At 40.2% G+C, this 21,795-nt stretch overlaps 1 protein-coding gene and 1 long non-coding RNA gene across 9 annotated transcripts in view; one reads left to right on the top strand and one right to left on the bottom strand.

The window, feature by feature from the left end:
* Nucleotides 1-7,290: 7,290 nt before the first annotated feature.
* LOC104862560 lies at nucleotides 7,291-18,603 on the bottom strand. The gene is made up of 3 exons (XR_780359.2): nucleotides 18,329-18,603; nucleotides 17,002-17,185; nucleotides 7,291-8,150 (listed from the first exon to the last, which is right to left on the bottom strand). It is a non-coding gene; the product is annotated as an uncharacterized LOC104862560 (long non-coding RNA).
* Nucleotides 18,604-18,781: 178 nt separating this feature from the next.
* The window catches only part of Fmn1 (formin 1), a 378,745-nt gene continuing 375,731 nt past the window's right edge, over nucleotides 18,782-21,795 (top strand). For 5 of the 8 annotated variants that reach the window (XM_033765037.1, XM_033765036.1, XM_033765035.1 and 2 more), the window contains exons 1-2: nucleotides 18,782-18,922; nucleotides 19,390-19,527. The gene's annotated coding sequence lies outside the window, so the exon portion shown is untranslated. Of the gene's footprint in view, nucleotides 18,923-18,958; nucleotides 19,103-19,389; nucleotides 19,528-21,795 lie in introns of those variants that run through there. The other 3 variants (XM_033765032.1, XM_033765031.1, XM_033765033.1) reach the window with 3 other exon arrangements.

Below are 21,795 nucleotides of genomic sequence, written 5' to 3'. Positions count from 1 at the left end.
ATATATATTTGGTACTGGGGATTGAACTAGGGACCTTGTGCTTGCAAGGCAGGCAGTGGAACCACTGAGCTAAATTCCCAGCCCTTGCAGCAAATATTTAATGAACTCATAGGATACACAATTAACTATTCTAGTTACTGAGGAGACAGTAAACTAGACAGACATGATACTTGATGACTTCATGACCCCAAACAAGAAATAAAACAACAGTTTCCAAAATGTGAAAGATGTGAAGTAGCTAACAATCTGGCATATGTCATAAGAAGTCAGCCTAGAAAGGCTATTTGGATGGGATGACATTTGAGATAGAAACTAAAGCAACGATGGCAAAACTTTCAGAGATGAGCGCTCAAAATGCAAACCAAAATCTACTTATTTATCACAAAGTGCCAACACTGCAATTAGGCCTAAATACTGATGTTTTAGTTTAGAAAAAATAACTCATAACTTAACATCTTTTTTCTGAAAAGGAAAACAACATGAATGCCATAGGTTCGCCACCACTAAACTAGAAGATGAGAAATAGGACTAGGGATTTAGCTAGGTGGTGCTGCACCTGCCTTGTGCAAGGTCACAGGGTCCTGAGTTTGATCCCCAGTACCAAAAAAAAAAAAAAAAGTTAAGAAATAGGCCAGTAGGGGAACAGCAGTGGAGCTGTGCAGAAAAAAAGATTAGGGAATAATTGGGTAACAATAATTTGTCAACAAACAGCAAGGGTGTGTCAGGGTGGGCTCACACCCCTTCAGCAAGCAGGTACTGGGAAAAGGAATAAAGAGCTCAAGGCTCCATTAGAGAAAATCCTCTGACTATATTGTGTGTAAGCATCTTTGAGATACACTTATATAGCATAAACCATTTGATTTCACGTGTTTGTGTCTAGTGAAGTTGAGCTATAGCCCAGCCTCAGCCGGTACTCCACTGGGAACACAGCTGGGTAACTCATTATGAAGCCCATTCTCTAAGCCTGAAAGGCAATTAGAGTGCAGTTCTTTTGCCCAGAACCCAATAAACACCAAAAGCTTTATTAATTAGGTGAACTTCAAAAATGCAACTTTGTATATAAAATTAATGCCAAGTTAATACATTTGAATGTTAGGAATTTGGTTCTATCAGAGAAAATAAAGATATGTAATTTTGTGGATTTGTGATAAAATATTTTACAACATAATTCAAAGGGTGTAAAATCCAGTGTGGCATATAAAGTATACCTATGGATGAGATCTGAGGTTTAATTTTAATATGGTCCTGCTTGTAGCCGTGAAGGAGTGCTCTTTTCCTTGATGCCAACCACATAGAAACAGAATCCTTCATGTGGAATATTGTCACTCAATCTGTGGTCCAAGCACTACAACAGCTAGAGTCAAAAATTGGGATTCTAATATAGATACAGAAATGCTCAGCAAGGTGCAGCATTAATCTCTCCAGGCAACTCCCAACAGAAACAGCCCCTTAGCAAAACGGGACAGACTTTAGAGGTAGATTTTCTCTAAAGTTTAAGTGGCCTCATATTGTTGTCATGGGAATCCAAATTCTCATTGCTGCTTGGTATTGGGTAATATTTATGTATCTGTGGTAATATTTCTCTGAATTTTAGTATGAAGTTTAGTTCAAGTTTTTACTCTTACATTTGATGTCTTCCTATGACGTGTACATGAAAGAAGTCATCAAGCATCTACAAAGAGTACAGATAAGGGAAGGCATGAAGCCAAGTAATATTTGACTCTTCCACCTTAAGATAAATGTGTTTCTATAAAAGTTAAACAAAAGTGATAGACATGCTGTATATTTCCCCAGGATACATAGAACAGGATGAAGATGGTATTAAAAATGATACCATTATCTCAAAACTGAAACACATTTTGCTTTTCTTTTCCTTATGTCACAAATTACTGAACAATTCCTGTTTGAAGATCATGATTACAAGAAACCTATTAGTTCATTGGATTCTTCAAACATTAATTTCTTACACAATAACAGTTGGCATCTTATGATCATTTAAGAACAGCAGATACATGGTTTTGAATTATCTTAGAAGTTTAAGTGGTGCTTATGTTAGCTGAGATACTCTAAAGCTATTTATTTCATCTGTAATTTTAGATTTTGTGTTGTATTTTAATTGCCTTCTCTTTTCTTATCACAGTTAAGAATTTAGGTTGTTTATTAAAATTTTGAAAAAATATGACTGTCTCATGGAATGTTTTATGCTGGGGTCTGTAGGTGACTATAAGATACAAATACAAGCTTTATAAATGTGTATATATGCACTGTCACATTCTTAGTGAAATAGGGAAGAAATATGACAACAAGCACAAAGTTTGTTTCTGCAACTGGTCACGCAGTCATGGCTGGTATTTATAACTACCTTTTTCTACTAGCCATTATGTATTTCCTTGACCTTCAGCAAGCACTTCAATAGATCTTGCTTGGTTCTTTACTTGTTGAGGTGACCCACACCTTCATTCCTAAAGTGTCTGAGTCATTTATCATCTGGCCTGGATTGGGTTGTGTAGTTTCTCATTGACATAAGAGATCTCCTTCACTCTAAAACATACTCTTCTTTTTCTGTGACGGAGCAGTAGTCAAGTTTCCCCTTGGTAATCAGGATCAATCACCTCTGCCAGCACCATAACTCCCTTTTCAGCCTGCTGATACAAGAAGACCAAGTTGGTCATGGGGGTTCTAGCTTCCAGTTCAATGGAGTCACTGTTGTGTATCCTGGTAGAAACCTCCCCAAATTAAGACTTATTACTCATACATCACTAGGAGTGATGTTGAGTGGTATCATTTCTGTTTCAACTCCTTGGTTCACAGATCCATGTTTGTTGGCTATGGTCTATTCGATGCTGAATCAAAGCATATAGTGCCTTTCTCTAGCCCTACAAGGTACTGACACCTAGCTGGTGCTGTAACTGAATTTTCAAAGGAACATTCTACCATTCTATCAATCTATTGCTTTGGGAAGAAGACCCAGTTGGAGGATTAAAGAATCTGGAAGAGGAAATTTCAAAGCAGCCCAATGTTCAGGCTGTGATATGATTACTGCTAGCTGCTTTTAGCAAGATTTATAGTAAGAATCAGAAGGGTTCTTAAATTTATCAGAAAGGAAGTGCCTACAAAGTTGTAGGTAGGAGAGCATGATTGTTGGAAAGTTATTAATGAAAAGAAGTCAAGTATTTTCCATTAAGACAATAGGAAAGATGGCTTGAATGCTTTTCAGGAACCAAGAAGACTTCACCCATCACAGGCTTAAAGGTGGAAAACTGTAAAGTTTTCCTTTATGAAGATAGTCCCCAGGATGCCTGCTCAAGAACAACTACCTGAGAAATTGTTTGGCTGGGATTCATTTTGCTGTGCTTTCCATCCAGCCATTTAGAGGATGCTGCAGTCAGGATCCAAGAGGGCCCAACTATCACTCAAGCTGGTAGAATACCTTGGCATCTTGTATGCACAAGTATGCAGAATGCAAGAGTCATGGGGTTATGGAGGCTTCCTTCAAGATTTCAGAATAAAGCCTGGAAGAGTAGTGAAGTGTGTGATTGGGTCACTGTACCTGCCAGAAGCCTATGAGAGGGTAGTATGTGAAGCTAAGAGTGAACCTGAAGGTACAGTGAAGACCCCAAGAAGTTGGAGATACCAGGAACATGGGTCAACCTCTGAGGAAAGCCACAGGATGAGTGAAGACAGTCTAAAAGAGAGACCATTAGGGGCAAACAGCAAGGCCAGTGGAGCAGGGATGCCCAACTTCTTTGGAGTTCAAATCTCATCAACACTTTCCCAAGGTGCTGGATATGGAGCTACAAGATTTAATTTTGCCCTTGTAGGACCAGACTTGCCTTAGTGCTATTTCTATTTCTATTTCCCCTCTTGAAATGGCAATGTTTACCCTATGCAATTGTATGTTGGAAGTATTTGACTTATAGGGGCTCATAGCAAAGAGTTTGCCTTGAGTCTCAGAGAAGACTTTGAACTTGGATTTTTCAGCAATGCTGGAACTGTTAAGATTTAGACAATTCTTAGATATGCATTAAGTGTGTTTTAAATAATACAATGGACATGAGTCTTTTGGAGGCCACAAGTTGAATATTACATTTTACATCTAAAATGTCCCCCAAAAGTTTCATGTATTTGGAGGGTGATTGGATTGTTTAGGTGCTATACTCATCAGTGGATTCATCTGTTAATAAGTTCAATATTTGAGTGTGCTGTTAGCAGGTAGGACCTGGTTGGGTTTGGGTCACTAGGGGCCTGAAATGGAAAATAGTATTCTTATTCTTGGCTCTTTCCTTCTCTCTCTGCTTTCTGGCTGTAATACGTGGGTTGAGTACCTTTTTCTTGGCCATGCTCCTCTGCCATCCTGCTTCTTCCTTGGAGCCAGCTGACTGGACAGAAACTATGAGCCAAAAGTAAACCTTCTTTAAATTGTAGGTGTTGGGTTTTTTTTCACTAGGTAGGCTGATACGATGAGGTGGTAGTGCCCACAATGGCTATCTGTACACTGGCAAGGCAGAGGCTCTTCTAGTATTTGATTAGTCCAAGAAGCTGGAAGCTATGGAACAAGAGGGATAAAGGATGGAACACCAAGCAGTTCAGGACTGAAGGCTTGGGATCTCTGTGGAGAGTTGTGCTGGTTTGAATTCACAATAAAAGGCTGAAGAAATGGAGTCTGATTTTTATAGGCAATGGCAGTAACAAAAACACATTCACTCAAGCAGAATGGAGCTTTTCCAATGTAGGCCAATTTCTTCCTTCTTCCTTTTCCTTCCACCCAGACTATAAACTTATTGGATGGTGCCACCCAAAATTAGGGTGCATTTTCTCCATTAGTTTGCTGGCCCAGATGCCAATAATCTCTGTACACTTAAACAAACATATCCAGAATGTTCTCTACTAATTTACTAAGAATTTCTGAATACAGTCAAGTTGACAAGTCACCATTAACCAGGGAGGAAGTATTGCACTGGAACAGCTCATATTTTTAGCTAAGGAGGTGGAGGAGTGTTCTGGATCCACCTGTAAGGATCTATATGAAGCACAGTTTATGAAGTTATTTCTTGGGAGTTTCTAGCTTTCTATAAAATAGTGGAGCCAAAGGGCTAAAGAAGAGGCTTTGAAGGAAGAGTAAAGTTTTAGCATCTGAAGAGAATGGGAGGAAAAACTACTCCAAAACAAGCAAAAAGAAGTTTTAAGTGTTGTTAGACACCAGCTAAGGCTTTATGCTGTATATCACAACAGCTTATGCGCAGAGGCATTGTTTTCAACAGCACAGTGTAGAGCAGTTTAACTGCTAGGGCAGCATGTGAAATGGAGGGTGCTGAAGAGAGAACTGACAATGAAACTTAATAGTGAAGAAAACGGTGATCGATAGGGTATTGGTAACTGCAGATCATTTTTAGGCTTGCTTCTGAAAGAGTCCCATGGGAGCTTTAAAACTTTGTCAAGACCTATGTAGACAGGGTCTGTAATTTTACTATGCTTAAAAACTATTAAATTAACCTGCTGCAGGATGCTGGCAGAAGACCTGAGATTCCTGGACAGACAAAAAATATTTAATTGTTATGGTAAAAATAGTTGCCAAAACTTCATGCTCATTTGTGCTGCTACAGAAGTGTCTTACTTTCTTGCTGCTGGGACAAAATACCCAACACCCAAAGCTAAGGGAGAAAAAGTTTATTTTAGCTCACCATTTGTAGAGCTTTCACTTCATAGTTGGCTGGCTCCAAGGCCAAGTGGTATGTTTGTGGGGTATGGCAGAGAAGAACAGTCTATGGTGTGACAGGCAGGAAGCACCAATCAGTGAGCCTTCCTTTCACTTTTATTTCATTTAGGATACAAGCCTTTTGTTGGTGCCACACATACTCTGGGTCAAGTCTCATAATCCACAGAGCTATGATAAACCAATCAGTAAGCTGATCCAGTTATCACATAATCATCCAGTATCACACACCCATGGTTCAGCCACCTCCCCAAAGCCCCACCTATGAGTACAGGAGGCTTCAGGGGAACATCTAGAGATAAGCGATAACAATAATTTCTGTAGCACATGTTTGTGCACACATTGGTATGAATTCTAGGAAGTGACGGTTATCTCAAAGAGGCATTACTTTATACTAAATTTAGTAAAAGTCTGGACCTTTCCAAAGGGAGTAATTGCCTTATTCTTCAAGTACTTGCTGTGAACACAACCCTGAGAAATGGCTTTCCTAAAGGGTAGTCAGAACTTCGCATTTTTGGGATACACAGCAAAGAGAAGTAGGGCTGCTTAGGGCCTATGGAAGATCGCCTCAGCTATAGTTGTAGTGTTCAGGAGATACTTGGTCCTCAACAAATGTTAACCATAACTGATGATCAAGTTGACATTCATAATTAGTGGAATTCTATTTAAAATTCAAGAGATATAAGTGAAGGAGTTGAAGATCTGTGATCAGGGGTATACATATTTTACTAATGATAATAGATTTGATATTAAGCTTCAACAAAATTGAAACTCTAGAGGAGCTGACTTATTTAGAGATGGAATGAAAAAAATCTGGAAGTTTGAATTAATTTGTTCCAGAACATTACTCTTTTTACAATCTGTTATGGTTTAGACAAAAAACATCCCCTTGGATGTCTCAAGCGTTTAGACGTGGGTATTTTGCAAGTGATTGGATCATGGGGCACCATGTTCATGAGTGGATTCATCCAGCTAATGTGCTGTTAGGAGGTTGGGCCTGGTCAGAGGTGCATCACCAGAGGCATGATCCGGAAGGGTGTGTTCTTGTCCCTGGTTCCTTCTTTCTTTCTCTCCCACCTGTCTGCCATGGGTTGAAGAGCTGTCCTCTGCCATGCCCCTCTACTATGCTGTTTCTGGCCCTTGAACCAGCCAACCATGGGTTGAACCCACTGAAACTGTGAGCAAAGCAAACTCTCCTATTTTAACTTGCAGGTGTCCTGTATTTTATCCCAGCAATGGGAAAGACAGACAGTATTAGAATCATGCATGTGTAAAAACGTTAACATATATGAAAAGGCTAAAAATCATAATCACACATCTGTAGACATAATGGGTATGTATGAATTGCAAAGAAAGAAATTCACTTGTGTATTGAATGTTAATCTTATATACTACTTACCTACAAGTTGAAATGGACACAACTGGATATAAAAAGCTGGAAGAAAAATTTCCAGAATGTTTCCAAATTAAGGGAATGGAAGAAGATTTCTCTCAAGACAACTAACAGTAGATCCTTTCTAACCTAATTTGAAGGGAAAGACACACAGGAGACTTTTAAATACAACTTGCAGCTCTGTCTTCTATTTTTCTCTATAACCTCACAAGGATTCTAGGGATATTCTGTAGTCCACTCTGATAAACTTGTCTCATCTGTATTTATTTCTTCCCTTTACTCTTCAATGTCAAAATCTTTATCAGATTGAAAAGGCATTTCCAACCAGAAGGAAGAAGTTTGGCTTCTAATTGAATATTCAATGAAACCATTATCCTCTCTGTTCTCAGATATTAATCTTAATTGAGTGGCTATTTTCTCAGGCTCTCTAGCTGAGAACACCAGCTCTTCAGGGTGCTGGGAAATGTCTTGGTTAACACAATAAGATCATTCCTCTTGCAGTTCTCCCCCACCACGAACAAATATTCAGTGTCTAAGCCCAGGCACAACCCATAATTTTTGATTTACAGTTATTCAGAGTTGTTACTTTAGCCTCCAATGTTGAAAATCTTTTTTTTTTTTTCCTTTCCTGTGTTGGGGTATGAAATCCAGGGCCTGCGTACACTAAGCAAGTGCTTTCTCACTGAGATAATCCCCACACCAAAAAGCATTTAAAAAAAACAAAACTAAGCACAAAAACGAAAAGGATTGAAACTAGGTCCACATGAATGATTGGCATTGTGGTACAACTACCCTTGGATTATAATTCTGGTGAGTGGGCTTTTGCTGCAGTGATTTCTTTCTCAATTAGTCAGATCCATTTTAAATTTGGTGTGTGAAAGGTTCGAGAGCTGACTTCAATCAACTGACTCAGCAGGTATTGGTTGCTGGTGCAGTGAAATCCCATAGGCTTGAACGCTCAGAGCTGTTTCCCCAGCTTTTTCTCCAGGGGGATCCCAGGCTCTTGAGAAATGACAGACCAGATTCAGCACCACTCCTTATAGGCTATAAAGAGGAGAGAAGAAATGGAAGGGAGTGTGATTCTGATTATATTAATAAAATAACCTTTGTTTCATGGTGAAATTTCACCTATGGGTTTTTATAATCTAACATATACATGATAATAGAAATTTGCTGTTAATTTATGTAAATGTCACTGTTTATTTTGGGCCTTTGAAAATATATAACCTCTACCCCAACTACAGTACTTCTTCCCAAAAGATTATTCTCCCAAACAGACACTCAAAGGGCAAAAAACTTTTGCTAACTAGATGAATCTCTTTGGTTTTCCAAAGATAAGCCAATTGTTTTATTGAAGAATTAAACCAAACATGGAGCTTCCTCTCTTCATCTCCTGTTTTACTGAATATAAATATATGTATCATACAGTCAAGATAATATAACTAAAGTCTCTGTCCTTGTCTTATAGTTTAAATAATCAGGATGAATTAATTGCAAAATACTGCTCTACACGATTGATGTGAACATTGCTAAAATAAAGATTAAAAGCAGAGGACATTCTAAGAGTGAAGACCATCTTCCTGTCAGCTCATCTCTTCCTGTCTTATTGCAAACTGGTATGAAATGGGCATTCAAGTCATGTGCCTTCTGGCAAGGAGTCAGTGAGTCTTTACTCCAACAAGGAAACAACCTGATGGCTGGACTGGAGAGGACAAAAATTGACTGAGACTAATTTAGTCTCCTTAGCTCCTTAGTCTTTAGCCCAAGCTCCACTCCATGTGTCAATTTGGTCTCTGTCTCTCCCTTTCTCTCTCCCTCCCTTTTTTTCTCCTTCATTTTAAAAATTCTTTGAGACATACTATTTGAGAGCTGATAGAACTGAATTGCACTTTTGTTAGTGATCATATTTAGTAAAACAGCTGTGCCTCCAATAGCACAGGAGTGGACCCACTGTCTTTTCTTTGTAGAAAAAGCTTAGCCACTTGCTAGCTTACAGGGAACAACTATAAAACAAATTTGGATGGAAGGAAAGATGGGGTTCACATTAGGTGTGCCTTGCCCTTGCTCCTGTTTTTCCCTACATGCAGGGAATCATAAGTTCCAGCTCAATAGGTTACACCGTCTTCCTCCTGGCTAGAAGCATCACTATACCTCCAGGCATTAGATGCTCTTATGTAAATGAGAAAAATGAAGCCGGTCAGCTTGTCCTTAAAAAGACTTACTGTGAAATTTATTCAAAGAATCCAGTAAGTAGGAGTGTGATGTCTGCTGATGATTAATTAATCTGGTTATTAAGGTGAAGCTAAGGTGCTGAAGTATTAAGAATAATCGAGAAAACAGAGGCCTAGAAGATCCTCATGTGTGTTCCGGGCCCTAAAAAGAATTACCATTGAAGAGAAATACCCAAAGAACTTCAACCCAATAGCCCCTGTTTTGGGGAAGCTGTACTGTGGTGGGCAGAACTTTGATCTTGGACATGGAAGACCTGTGCCCTACTCTCTGTTCTGTGGCTTTCATTTTAAAGCTTCTCTCTAGGCATTAAAGAGTTGGCATACAAGGTGTGATAGATAAATGTTTAAAATTTAAAAATGCATTACTGTAAAAGATATTGCCATTAATCACACTGAAAATATTCTTCATCTCTTCTTCAAACACACATCCCATTGTTCTTTCCACTTTCTGAAGCAGTTCTAGAAGTCCACCTTCCTGTCTCTATGACGTATGATAAAAACAATGCAGTGAATGCTGCTCCTGAGTGCTATCCAAAGGGAAGGCAGACTCTTAAAAACATTATGGGTATGTCCTCAACTGCTTTATTCACCAGCTCTGGCACCAAAGGACTTCTGGCTCTTCCCCAAAGTCAAAATGTACACCAAAGGTAAACATTTGTAATCAATTCAGGACATCAAGGCAGCCACAACAGTTCAACTAAAGACTTCCAGAACTGCTTCAGAAAGTGGCAAGAGTGATACTTGTAATTGAAGCAAGGAGCTGAATCTTGACAAGAGTAATGGCAATGTGTCTTTTACTGTAAAAATTTAAACTTTATTTTTAATCATAATTTATAAGATTAAATGATTTGATTAATATTAAAGCACTTGTGATTTTGCCTCTGAAGGACACTTTACAAAGCCCAGCTTCTTAGACTGAGCAGCTACTGTACCATCTGGCTCTCCAGCTTGCAGACAGCCATTGTGAACTATCCTGCCTCTGATCCTGTAAGCCTATCTAATATATTACCTGTGTGATTACATATTATATATGCTTTTTTCTATTTATTTCATTCCTCTAGGGAACCCTAACCAACACTCTATGCAAGTAAATAATAAATGGTTACTCTAAAACATTTTACTGTGAAACTTTTCAAATGTATAGAAAAAATTCATACAGTGAACACCACATTCTTACTACCCAGTTTTTTTTAAAAATTGAGTTTATTGGTACATTTTAGGGATATGGTACAGTTACATTCATTATTGAGATCTTATACTGCTACATGACAAGTCTTGCTTCTCATTTTTTCCCTTTGTCCCTGCCCTCCTTTCACCCCCCAGTTTCTTTTTATTTTAATGTAATACGAGTAGATATTAATAAAGAAAATATTAAAAATCACTCTTCTTCTATGAAAAATAAAATTTCATAACACAATAATTAAAGGATAACAATAGTTAATATACTGTGGCCAAAATGTTACTCAGAGTATAAGCCATAGACAAAAAAGACTGGAAAAAAAAGTTGGAGGTAGGAGGTTGTGGGTTTGGTTTTTTTTTGAGACAGGGTCTCACTATGTAGTTGGGACTGACCTGGAACTCACTATTTAGCCCAGGCTGGTCTCAAACTCACAGTGATTCTCCTGCCGCAGCCTCCAGGGTGCTGGGATTACAGGTATGCACCACCATGCCTGGCTATGAGGAGGTTGTGTTTTGTTGGTTGTGTTGGAGGAAAGGAAAGTCATCATATGCAGTAAGTGTGTACAATCATATCAGAGTTGTAGCTCTTACCTATCCACTGGTCCATCTTAATGGTTTGCAGTTCAGTTTGACGCACAGACATCAGAACATTTCTGAAACACTTTGGTTGCCTATTTAGAGTCTCTATTTGAGCAACAATTTTTATCTGTATGTTTTGTGTTCGCATGAACACACCCGTGTATATTTAGATGCAGTTTTTATGCCTGAGCTTACATATGTTGGAGTCTGAGATGGTTAACCAGTAATGCCACTGCACTGCTGTGAGGACTACTGATGCTTTATGATGTTGTGTAGGAACTGTTGTAGGATGGCAGTGAAGTGGGTGAAAGTGAGAAAGACTTAAGAACCAGGATATGTTTTATCCCAGCTTCAAATCAAGGAGTCATTCTTTCTGCCTAAAGCTGCAGAATGAAAAACAACCCTTTTGTGGACACAGTGAGAATGCAGAATGCTAAATGGGAGGGACACAGTGAAGAAGAATTTAGCAGTTGCTAAGCAGATAAGAAGGTGAACAGATGAAGGAAATATGGAAGGCTGAAGGACTGAAGGACCACATATCAGATAAGCTATTACCATGGTAATTGGTGATAAATATTTTGTTGGCTGTGTTTGGAGGTTGGAGTGTTTTGTTGGTTGTGTTGGAGGAAAGGAAAGTCATCATTATGTAGTAAGTGTGTACAATTGCATACTGATGGTGTTTCCACCCACTGTGCCACACAAAAAGCTAAATGCTTTGCTACAATATAATTGTTTCACAAAAAAGAAAAGCGATATTGTGATGTAGGCACAGATGAGGAAACTGAGGCTTAGGGAGACCTCATGTCTCAAAAAGCACACTGTTAGGAAGCAACAGAACCAAGGCATGTCCTGATCTATCTTGTTTCAAACATATTCTCCTAACCACGTGTTTCACTATGAATCCTTTTCAGTATCAGAAACAAGTGTTTTGGTAACAAGATACGACTAGGAGCAGCTATAAAATTTGTGAGACTCTGTGTGAAATGAAAATATAAGATTCAGGTGAGCATGGTGGTGCACACCTGTAATCCCAGCATTTGCGAGGCTGAGGCAGGAGGATCACTGTTAATTTGAAACCAGACTGGGCTACATTGTGAGTTCCAGGTCAGTCTCAACTACATAGTGAGACCCTGTCTCAAAAAACAAAAAACAAACAAACAAAAAAAGGTTCATTTTTCCAAAGAGTATTAAGAATTTTGAGATAGCAACAAGAGGGCATTGCATAAATTGTAGGGCCCTCCTGCACTTAAGCCCTGTGGGACTGACTATACTGGGAAGATTCTTAGAAGGCTGGACTTGAGTGTGCTTTTGCAGCACGGGACTGAGATGCTCAGATCATCTACAGAACGTGAGCGAGACCAAAGAAGAGGAACCTAGTGTGTGCCACATGAAAGAACACGAGGTTGCCCCATCAACCTATTTAGTCAGTTGGAAATGTAAATTTATACAGCCACACTATACTGTATTTGCACTTTGGGGCATGTAGATTATATAGTAAAATATATGCTGAACTCTCAATGCTTGGTGGTGTCCAATCTCTCTGGACTTATTTTGTCATAAAGTTTACAGGTTAAACAACTACTCCAAGGTAGTTGGAACAAGTTCTTTAGACTGTCCCTGTTGACCATGCTGTCAACATTCTGGTGTCCCAGTCAATGAAAATACATAAGCATCCCTGCCCCACTCCCATGCCTCTCCAGTACAACTGTGACTTTTGCCAGCCATCCTAGTTCTAGTGGAAGCTTTATGACTTACATATAAGCCCTGCATCTCACACACACCCTCAATCACAGTTCTGAGTTTTTGTTTGTGCAGAAGGGACTTAAGGAGAGATGAAATTCTTTTCATGATGTATGTAAATAGACACAGCTCTTCCCAGGCAGAGTACTAAAGCTATCAAACTGGTGTTCAAACTGCTTCTGCCTGCTGCCTTGTATCCTCTTGGTTTGTCCCTTTCTCTTCTTTCTCCTTTGCATGAAGCCTTGCCATGGAGGGGGGGGTTGCATGGTTTTAGTACCATGATTCCTTATTTCCTTCAAATGACCCATTTCCTGTCAAGACCAGATCTAACTTTGATCTTTCTTCTTAATGAGTCTTAGTGGACCTTCCTCTTTCTCTTAGTTTCGCCCTATACAAATAGCCACAAGAAAATGAATCCTACATATTAATTTAAACTAAGATTAATAGCTAGTACTACTTTAATAGATCATGCTCACACTTTAACGTTCTCATTTAGTGAGGAGTAATGAAGGAACATGACTCTCTTGGGCTAAATTTGCAAGAGATAACCCCCAATGGAAGGACTACTGTAGCTGCTTTTAACTTATACAAATAATACTGTAAATATCTCAATGAAGGGGAAAATTCTGCTTTCAGTGAAGCAAGTGAGAAAACAACGGTAGTACATACTCATTCACTGTTAAATGACAACTTAAAAATACAATATTTGCTTATTAAATGTTAAAAAAGATAATGAGTGCCATAGTTGATGAAGTGGAAGTGATACTCAGTGCAAGAGGATAAATGGGTGCATACTTTCTAAGGGAAATCTAATGGTTCACTGGCAAAGATTATACACAGATACACATGCATACATACATTATAAAAATGTGTCATATACACACATACACTCACACATGTACACATGAAATAATGTATCTGAAGGACTTATTTGAAAGCTGCCGATGTCTTGTGCGGCCTGGCTCTGCCCACCTCTGCAGTCCTATGTCTCACCCTCTCCTTTCTGTCTTTGAGGTTGATCACAACAGCTTCTCAGTTCTTCAATGCACTTCATGTTGCACCTTGCCAAGGAGCTTCTTGCACGTTACTCGTATCCAGTCTGGCTAGCTGGTTCTCCATTCTTCTAATTAATTGCTCAACTCTCAGTCTAAGAGTTACCTTCCCAGGAAGACTTCTGAGGACACTACACCTCCCATATTTCTCTCCCCCAGCCTGGCCAGCTTCTTGCTTTTAGAGATGGCATTCCTTTCCCTGTGGTACTTAGCCTAGGAGGTGATGAGCTGCCCCCGTGTGATTACGGTATTCATCTCTGTCTTCTTCCACACAATTCAAGTTCAAAGTGAGCAGGTTGGTGCTGACCTTTCCATCTCCTGTTCCTGGAAAAGGGTCTGGTATGTGCAAGGGCCCCTCCCAAATACTTGGTAATTACATAAATAAGTGGTGGGATTATCATATATGTGTATTTTTGTGCTTTCTTGTATTTTTCAGATTATAATGGTCATGTGATACTTTCATAATAAAATTCGTCTTAAAATAATTTTCTTTCTGTTGGAGGCTGCAGTTGTTTTCCACAGCCTGCTGCTTTGGCTCTCATTGGTCTGACTGCTACTGGTCTAGGCTTATTTATGCCCGGAACATGATTATGCTGCATTGTCTGAAATTCTGCTCCAGGTGGGAACATTCTTCCCTGGCCATCATCTTTGGTTTGTTCACCACAAAGCAGGCAACTGGAAACCTGCTGTGATCTCTCTCTTGCTCTCAAGGGTGCAGCCTGGTGGCTTCTGTGACTCAGCAAATGACCCTTTGACAAAGGAACACAGCAAGCTTGTCTTGCCAGCTAATGACAAGTCAGTAGATTTTACTAAATGCAAGCTCTCCTGTCCTGTCTGAGGCTCTGTATCTTGGCATGAATCCTCCACACTTCACTCCACTCCTCTGTATTCAAGAGAACTATACCACTCTCACTTTCCCTGTGGTGTCAATCCTAAGCCTTTTCAGGGAATACATGTGATTTCATGGTTCCAGTTTGAGATTCAAGTTTTTGCTTTTTTGTGTACATAATGACAGCATAAATTTAATTATGTTGGAGCCAAGTGAAAATAATCTCTCCATATGGTGCTTCAGGTGGCATCTAAGATATTTTTAAGATTTCAGTGGACAAGTTTAAAAAATCCTGTCAGTCTGTAAACATTTTACCAGCCTCCACAATATTCACCTACACACTGCAGTGCTACCAGGATAATTTGTCATCTCAAACCCTCTTCAGAGAAGTTGAGAATAAATATGAATGATGCATCAAAAGAAAGAATGGCCTCAATACAAAGAGGTGTTATTCTGATGCGTCAAGGAAGTACTTTTAATTTTTATTTAAATTCTGCTTTTTTATGGTCCCATTTACCTGTCAGGCTGTGAACCCACATAAAGTGACTGTTGCAGCACAAAGCACTGTTTTCTTATGTCTGAGATCCTTAGATATGTTTCAGAAATCAGCTTTTTGATGCCATTTTCAGTCATGTGAGAGATGATGAGTAGCTATTGATCCATAAAACAACATCTGTTTTGGGGTGAAGCAGCAGTAGGCAAGTTGCATTTATCTGATGTTGAGAAGAAAAGCTGATTATCCAGCCGAGGGCAAATGAGGTGGAAACATCTTGGAGATTAGGTTTGTTCCTAGTGTCCTACATTTCAGAGGGATGTGATCATTGGCTTCATGTTTAATGTTTCCGATGGATAATGTTTCCCTCCCATCCATAGTTTGTATTCGGATTCACATAAATGTAAAATCTATTTTGGCGAATGCTGCACGTATAAATTTAACTTGGAATAAAGAAAAATGTGCACATTAGTGGTCCTGTGTGGCAGGTACTTTGGGATGATCTTGACATTCCGTGACAAATGACAAAACAGGTCTAGAGTGGATAAGGTAATTCATCCACATAACTAGCTAATGGAATGGAATATTCGGTCTTTTCTGTTATCTGTCAGAGGTCAATCCTTCTGCAGGAGAAATCAAGTCAGCGGTGATGACTTCATGTTGCCCTTCCCTTCATACTTTCAATATTCACTGTCAGTGCCTAGTCACTCTGACATCCATGCACCAAGTCTCCTTCCTGACATGAGTTATTGGTAGAAGAAACTCTTGCTCCTGGATGGGCACGTAATAGGGAGATGAGACTCTGAGGCACAGGCTATGTTACTGTCACTTCCCCTTCCTTTCTTCTCCTCCTGGATTTGCAGTCCTTTCAAATGGAGCCATCGAAAGGTTTGTATTCTTTTCTCGATTCCCTGCTTTTTTGACCACCTCTTCTGATTTTTCTAGGTCACACTTCAAGTTACCCATCCTTAGGGAAGGACAGTGATTTAACTATTCATAATATGCCAGGTATTTTTGGAGAGGAAGATAAACTAGACAATCCCTTCCCCCGAGTTGCTCTGAATGAGGAAGCAAATATGTCTACAGTCCTCAACGAAGGATGATGGTGTAAGAGATAGGTGAGCACAGAATTGGAAATGAATTTGCACAGGGAAGGCTTCATGGAGGAAGTAGCAGTTGAGCTGGAACTTAATGGTAGGAGGGCTTATTTATCTTGTTCTTTAGAAGATAGTATTTTGTGGTTGAACTATGATATCCATGACTTTCACTTTCTGTAAAGGTCACTGTAGTAAGACCTAGAAGCTTCAGTTATATTATGAGCTACATCTGAGTCCAAAGCCTAGCCTTAAACATCTTTCTCTTTATAGGAAAAGGATGGTTTAATCTTTTGGAAGAAGTTAAAGCACTAGTGATCTGTGGTTAGCAGGGCTGCTTTCAGATGGGGGTATAGGGCATAAGTACATTTGTGCACCACAGATGTTCTCCTGCCTCCCTCTCCCTTCTTCTCTTTGTTAAATATGCAACCTCAAGTGAGTTTTTGTCCTGTCCAATCTGTTGTTTCATATGTAAACTGGGATAATACTTACCTTGCTCCTTAGTTGTGAAGACCAGTAATTATGTTGGTAAAGTGATCTCTGTAAGTCTGGTCTTCAGTAGGCTTCACTGGAGCCAGTAAATGAGTTTTACTGAACTGAATATTCCCAGATTCTAGTACATTAGACACTTAGTAATTGTTTATTAAATGGGGAACTTATAAGGGTCTATAATCACTAACTTGTTAATTAGTACTTACCATAATAATGATCTATAACCTTTGAACTCCTTTATATTATATCTTTATTCATTGTCTCTTTGGGAAAATGTTTTTCTCCCATTCTCTTTAAACGCCTTGCTATAGTGTGGATATTAAACATCCGCCAATGGTCCAGGTGTGGGTTTAGTCCTTAGCCTGTGGCACTGCTGGAAGGTGATAGAACCTGTTGGAAGTAGAGCCTTGTGGAAGGAAGTTAGGTCATGGAGGTACGCTTTCCACTGGGTAATGGGACCCTGGATCCTTTTCACCTCTTCACTTCCCAGCCACCACAAGGTGAGCAGCAGTCTCTACCACATGTTCCTACCAAGGAAATCAGCCTCACCACAGCTTTGGGTTATGATCACTCTATTTTCCTTTCTAGGACTAAACTCTCATGTCCGTGATATTACTATATTTTGTTGGCATGCTTTAACAGATTCCTACATAAATTAAAATACTCAAATCCTGGAAAAATTTCCTTCTTCTCAATTAATATTAAATCATGGCACTCTTGTATTAGCACAACAGACTTGCAATTGCTCCTAATATATTTCAGAGGTGATGATTCAGTCTTGAAAGTGCTTTGAGGCTGCACTTTTAAAGCACCAATGTAAAGGTTGTTAATGCTTTTTTTCCCCTTCTAATTTAATGATGAATTTTAAACCAAGTATTAGCCTAATAGTATTTATATAACCCAGAGAGACCTCTGGAAGCCTGTTTCCTCATATACAAGCAGAGTTTACAGAGTGGCTATGAAGACTGAAGATAATGTATATTAAGTGCCTATCAGCATTTAGATAATAAGTAAGACAGGACTAAGTCAGAATTCTTTTTTTTTTTTAAGTCAGAATTCTTACAAACTATCATTTCTAGAAAACGTTGTGAGGGAAAAATCCCTTTAAATTAACTTGACGTTTAGTATTATTTGAAACAATCTACTCAGAATTCTGACCTTAAGTACCAGGGGTCACAGATTTTGTATTTGGGGGCAATGCCCTTTTTTGCCTACCTTGTTGGAAAAGATCCCCAAATCACATACCAAATTTCAATGTCATTAAGCCCTCAAATCCTCTTATGAAAAAGGTTGTAATCATTACTGGTTAGATCCTTAATTGGGGCAAAATTGTTTATCTGTTTATCAAGGTCCATTCTGATTCACTAGTGCATAAATAGTGGTAACAAGACCCTGAATTCTGTGGTTTGCGAACAAGCAGGCAAGCGAGGTCCCTCAATATCCGGACTCAATCTTTCCCCCACCGCCAGTCTTTGATCATTTTCCTGTGTAAACTAATTTAGCTTTTAATTAAAAGGAGTCAAACTAGTTTACCTGTCGCAGAGCAGTCCTGACTTGAGCTGTCTGGAGGTGGCCTGAAAAGGTGAGCGGGAAAATGAAAGTGGGGGCCTTGTATTTCTAAGCCCTCGTCCTCTGTTAGTTTGAGCACTGCACTGTGGAGAACACTCCCGTTTTACTTCGAACCAGTTCAGCGCGTATGCACGGAGAAGGCTAGGAAGCTGGCTGTGAGTGCAGCACCGCTAGCCCAGGAATCTCCACCTGCACCTCAGCGGCCCGAAGAAGGCCGCACCCAGTGACCGCTCAGCGAGGCCCAGTGGCTCGGCTGGTGATTGGGAGTCGCGGCCTCCCGCCCGCCTTGCCGTCCAGCGTCCGGGGAGCCGCTGCAGTTTTCCATTGGTTAAGGGCGCGGCTGCAGTTTTCCATTGGTTAGGATTCCTGCCAATCAGTTCATTGCTCACCTCCCCCAAACAGCTCGTCCGGCTGGCGCGTGCCGGGGAGGCGGGGCCTCCCGCTGGGGGCGGGGTCTCGGCTGAGGACTGCGTAGCGGCAGCTTCTGGCTTGAGCTATTGCTCTGGACTGGGGCGCAGCGTCCTCGCTACAGCCGCTTGGGCTGTAGCACCTGGTCAGGTAAAGAGAGCCTTGTATTCCTCCTGGCCGCCTGCCCCACCTCTTCCCGGCCAAAGGCTGCCTTCTCCGCCTCCCCGGCTTCAGGGTTCGAGTCAAATCACTTCAGCCTTGCTGCTACCTCATCTTCCTCCCCTTCTACATTGGCGCCTCCAGCTCCGTAACCAGCCAAGCTGCTCCAAAGTGCGTTGGTGGCCCCCTGGGTCACTCCAACGCTCCCCACTATAGACCTGGGGTTACCCTTAGGTCCTAGCCCTCATTCCCCGCCAGTGCAGACTCATCCCAGCTTGGCACAGGAAAGGTGGAAGGGACGAGGGAGGGAGGGATGCAGCGCTCTATTTTGAGGCTGGAAGTGCTTAGCTAGGACCAGGAGCACTGCAGTGGGTTTGCAAAGGGATGGAAGCGGCCTTAAGATGATGATTGTCCGGGACTAGAAGGGTATCTGTTGCTGCTTTGTGCTTGTGTTATAGGTGGCATTCACCAAAACCTTTTGCTTTTCTGTCACCATTATCTTCATCCTCCTCATCACCACGACCCACCATCAACAGCATCTCTCTTCTTCCATCAGAGCTCTTCAAGTTCTGTAAAGGCAGACTGTGTTCAGGCATGTAAGTGTTGTCCCTCCCCCCAAATATCAAGCAATGCCCTTGCCTCCTGAGAGCACAGCGAAGTCCTCTTTTTACCCAAGGACAAGTACCTGAGGGTGGGGGGGAGAGAGAGAACGAAAATGAATGAGAATGAATGGTGGTGGTCCTAGTGGGTTGACCCTTGAACCTCGTTTGTAGTAGAGATTGCCAAAGAAATGCTTTGTTTTAATCATCCACATTTGCAGATTACTGGAGAGTTTGACACTGGCACTTATGTACTTGGGATGGGCTGCTTGCAGTCTGGGACCTGTGGTATAGACCTGTACAATCTTAGTGTGATTTCAGGAATGGAGAGGTGAATGTTTAGACCCAGTCCTTTATGAGAATCTAGTGGCTGCAGTTATACTAAAGCGTGTTTACTATCCATATTTGCATATGTGGTGTGTGTTATCATGTGTGGTGTCACCTTTGGGAATCTTAGCTCTTCAGAAGGAGAATTACACTGTTTTATCTACATCAGGTAGCACGGTTATAGGTATACCACTGAGATTCAGTAGCCATCGCATAACTTTTTTCGGGGAATACTGCAAGAGCTCTTGGTCTGCAAACTTATTATCGCTCTTTCAGGGGGAAAAAAGTAAAACTGAGGATTACGTACCAGATTAACTATCATTGCGGAAAATGTTGCTTTACAAGAATTCTGTAAATCACAGGTCTCTTTAATCAGAGACACCTAAACATTAATTTCTTTCTCTCAATGGTGTTACAGTCCCATAATAGTACCAACAAATACAGCGTTTGTAGACATACTGGAGGAACTAGGAAGTAGTGGCCTTCCCTAGAGAGAAACAATGAGTAATAGTTGAGAGGCAGTGTATCATAATGGTTAAACTCAGATATAGGTTCACATCCTACACTAGCCTCTTACTACTTGAGTGATTTTGGCAAATCACTTACCCTCTTGATATTAGTATTTGATCTATAAAACAAGCATAATACTATCTGTACATAAGTTATGAAGATGAAAAGAAATGGTATATGTAAAATGCTTAGTAATTCCTGCCAAATAATAAATACAGGATTAATGTTAACTAGTCAACAAGTATAATAAAGGCTCTAAAAAAATGTGCATTTTTTCCCACTGACTTCTTCTGTACTTTTTAGATCGCAGAGCTGATGCTAATGGGGGCTGGTAGTTTTCAGGTTCCTCTAGGGATTTCATATTAGAAGGATGTCACTGATTGTAGCACTTTGTGTTTGGACTGACATTTCTCTCACCAGCCCATGCAAATGCTTAGCAAGCTGTCAGTTAAGATGCATTAAAGACAGCTTTAGAGAACATTTCTGGGCCTCTGGGCCTGTCTCTGGCTGTTCCTTTTCTCACTGACTGTTCAGTTCACTGACTTGATAAACTGTGCTTCTTACAGAATCATTAGTGAGTGCGTTGGCTTTTGCCCAAGGGAAACTAAACTGCTTTTCTTCAGTTGAGCATGGGAAGTGAAGAAACTCTAACCTGCCAGCATGGAATAACTTGTGTTTTACATTCTTTTTTTCCTTAAGAATATTTTCTTGTTCATATTGAAAACAGTAAGCAATCACAGAATATCTATGTGGGTCAGTTCTCTTTTAGGATGGGAGGTTAGCAGTTCTATCTGATTTGGAGGAAATACTTTGAAATTTACAGAATCTTGTCAGTTATATTAGTTAGAATCCTTTCCATTATATGAGATAGAAATCAGCAGAAAAAAAATTTAAGCAGAAATGAGCATTATTTACTGGAGTGAGTAGGTCTTGCTGAGGACGCTGGTCTACCCTCAGGTGGGTCCTAATGTATCATTCAGAGGCTTTCAAGATTGCAAGGTATCCTCTGATTCTTTGTCTCTGGATATTCTGGGTATCTTATTTTGTTTTTGTCTTTCAGTTCTGTTCTTGCTTCTCTTGTTTGTTTGTTTGTTTCAATACTGAGGATTGAACCCAGTGCCTTCCCACTGAGCTAAATCTATAGCTCTTTCTTTATTATTATTGTTATATTAAAAATTTTGGACAAGGTCTCTAATTTCCTAAATTGCCCAGGTGGAGCTTAAACTCGTGATCCTCCTGCCTCAGCCTCCCGGAGTGGTGTGATTACAGTTCTGTACCACCACACTCTGCTGGCCTTATTTTTTTCTATCACAAACTCAGTCCTGTCAGTACCCTCATAGCATCTAAATTCACACCTTTCTAGCTCTGAAGCCCAAGAGTAGCTCTATTCTTCTCCAACTCCAAAAAAAAAAAAAAAAAAAAAAACCC

Source organism: Fukomys damarensis, unplaced genomic scaffold, assembly GCF_012274545.1.
Source record: "Fukomys damarensis isolate Sample0158 unplaced genomic scaffold, DMR_v1.0_HiC HiC_scaffold_17, whole genome shotgun sequence".
Classification (NCBI taxonomy): domain Eukaryota; kingdom Metazoa; phylum Chordata; class Mammalia; order Rodentia; family Bathyergidae; genus Fukomys; species Fukomys damarensis.
Note: the sequence above shows the minus strand (reverse complement) of the source record. Positions and strands in the feature narration are given on the sequence as shown.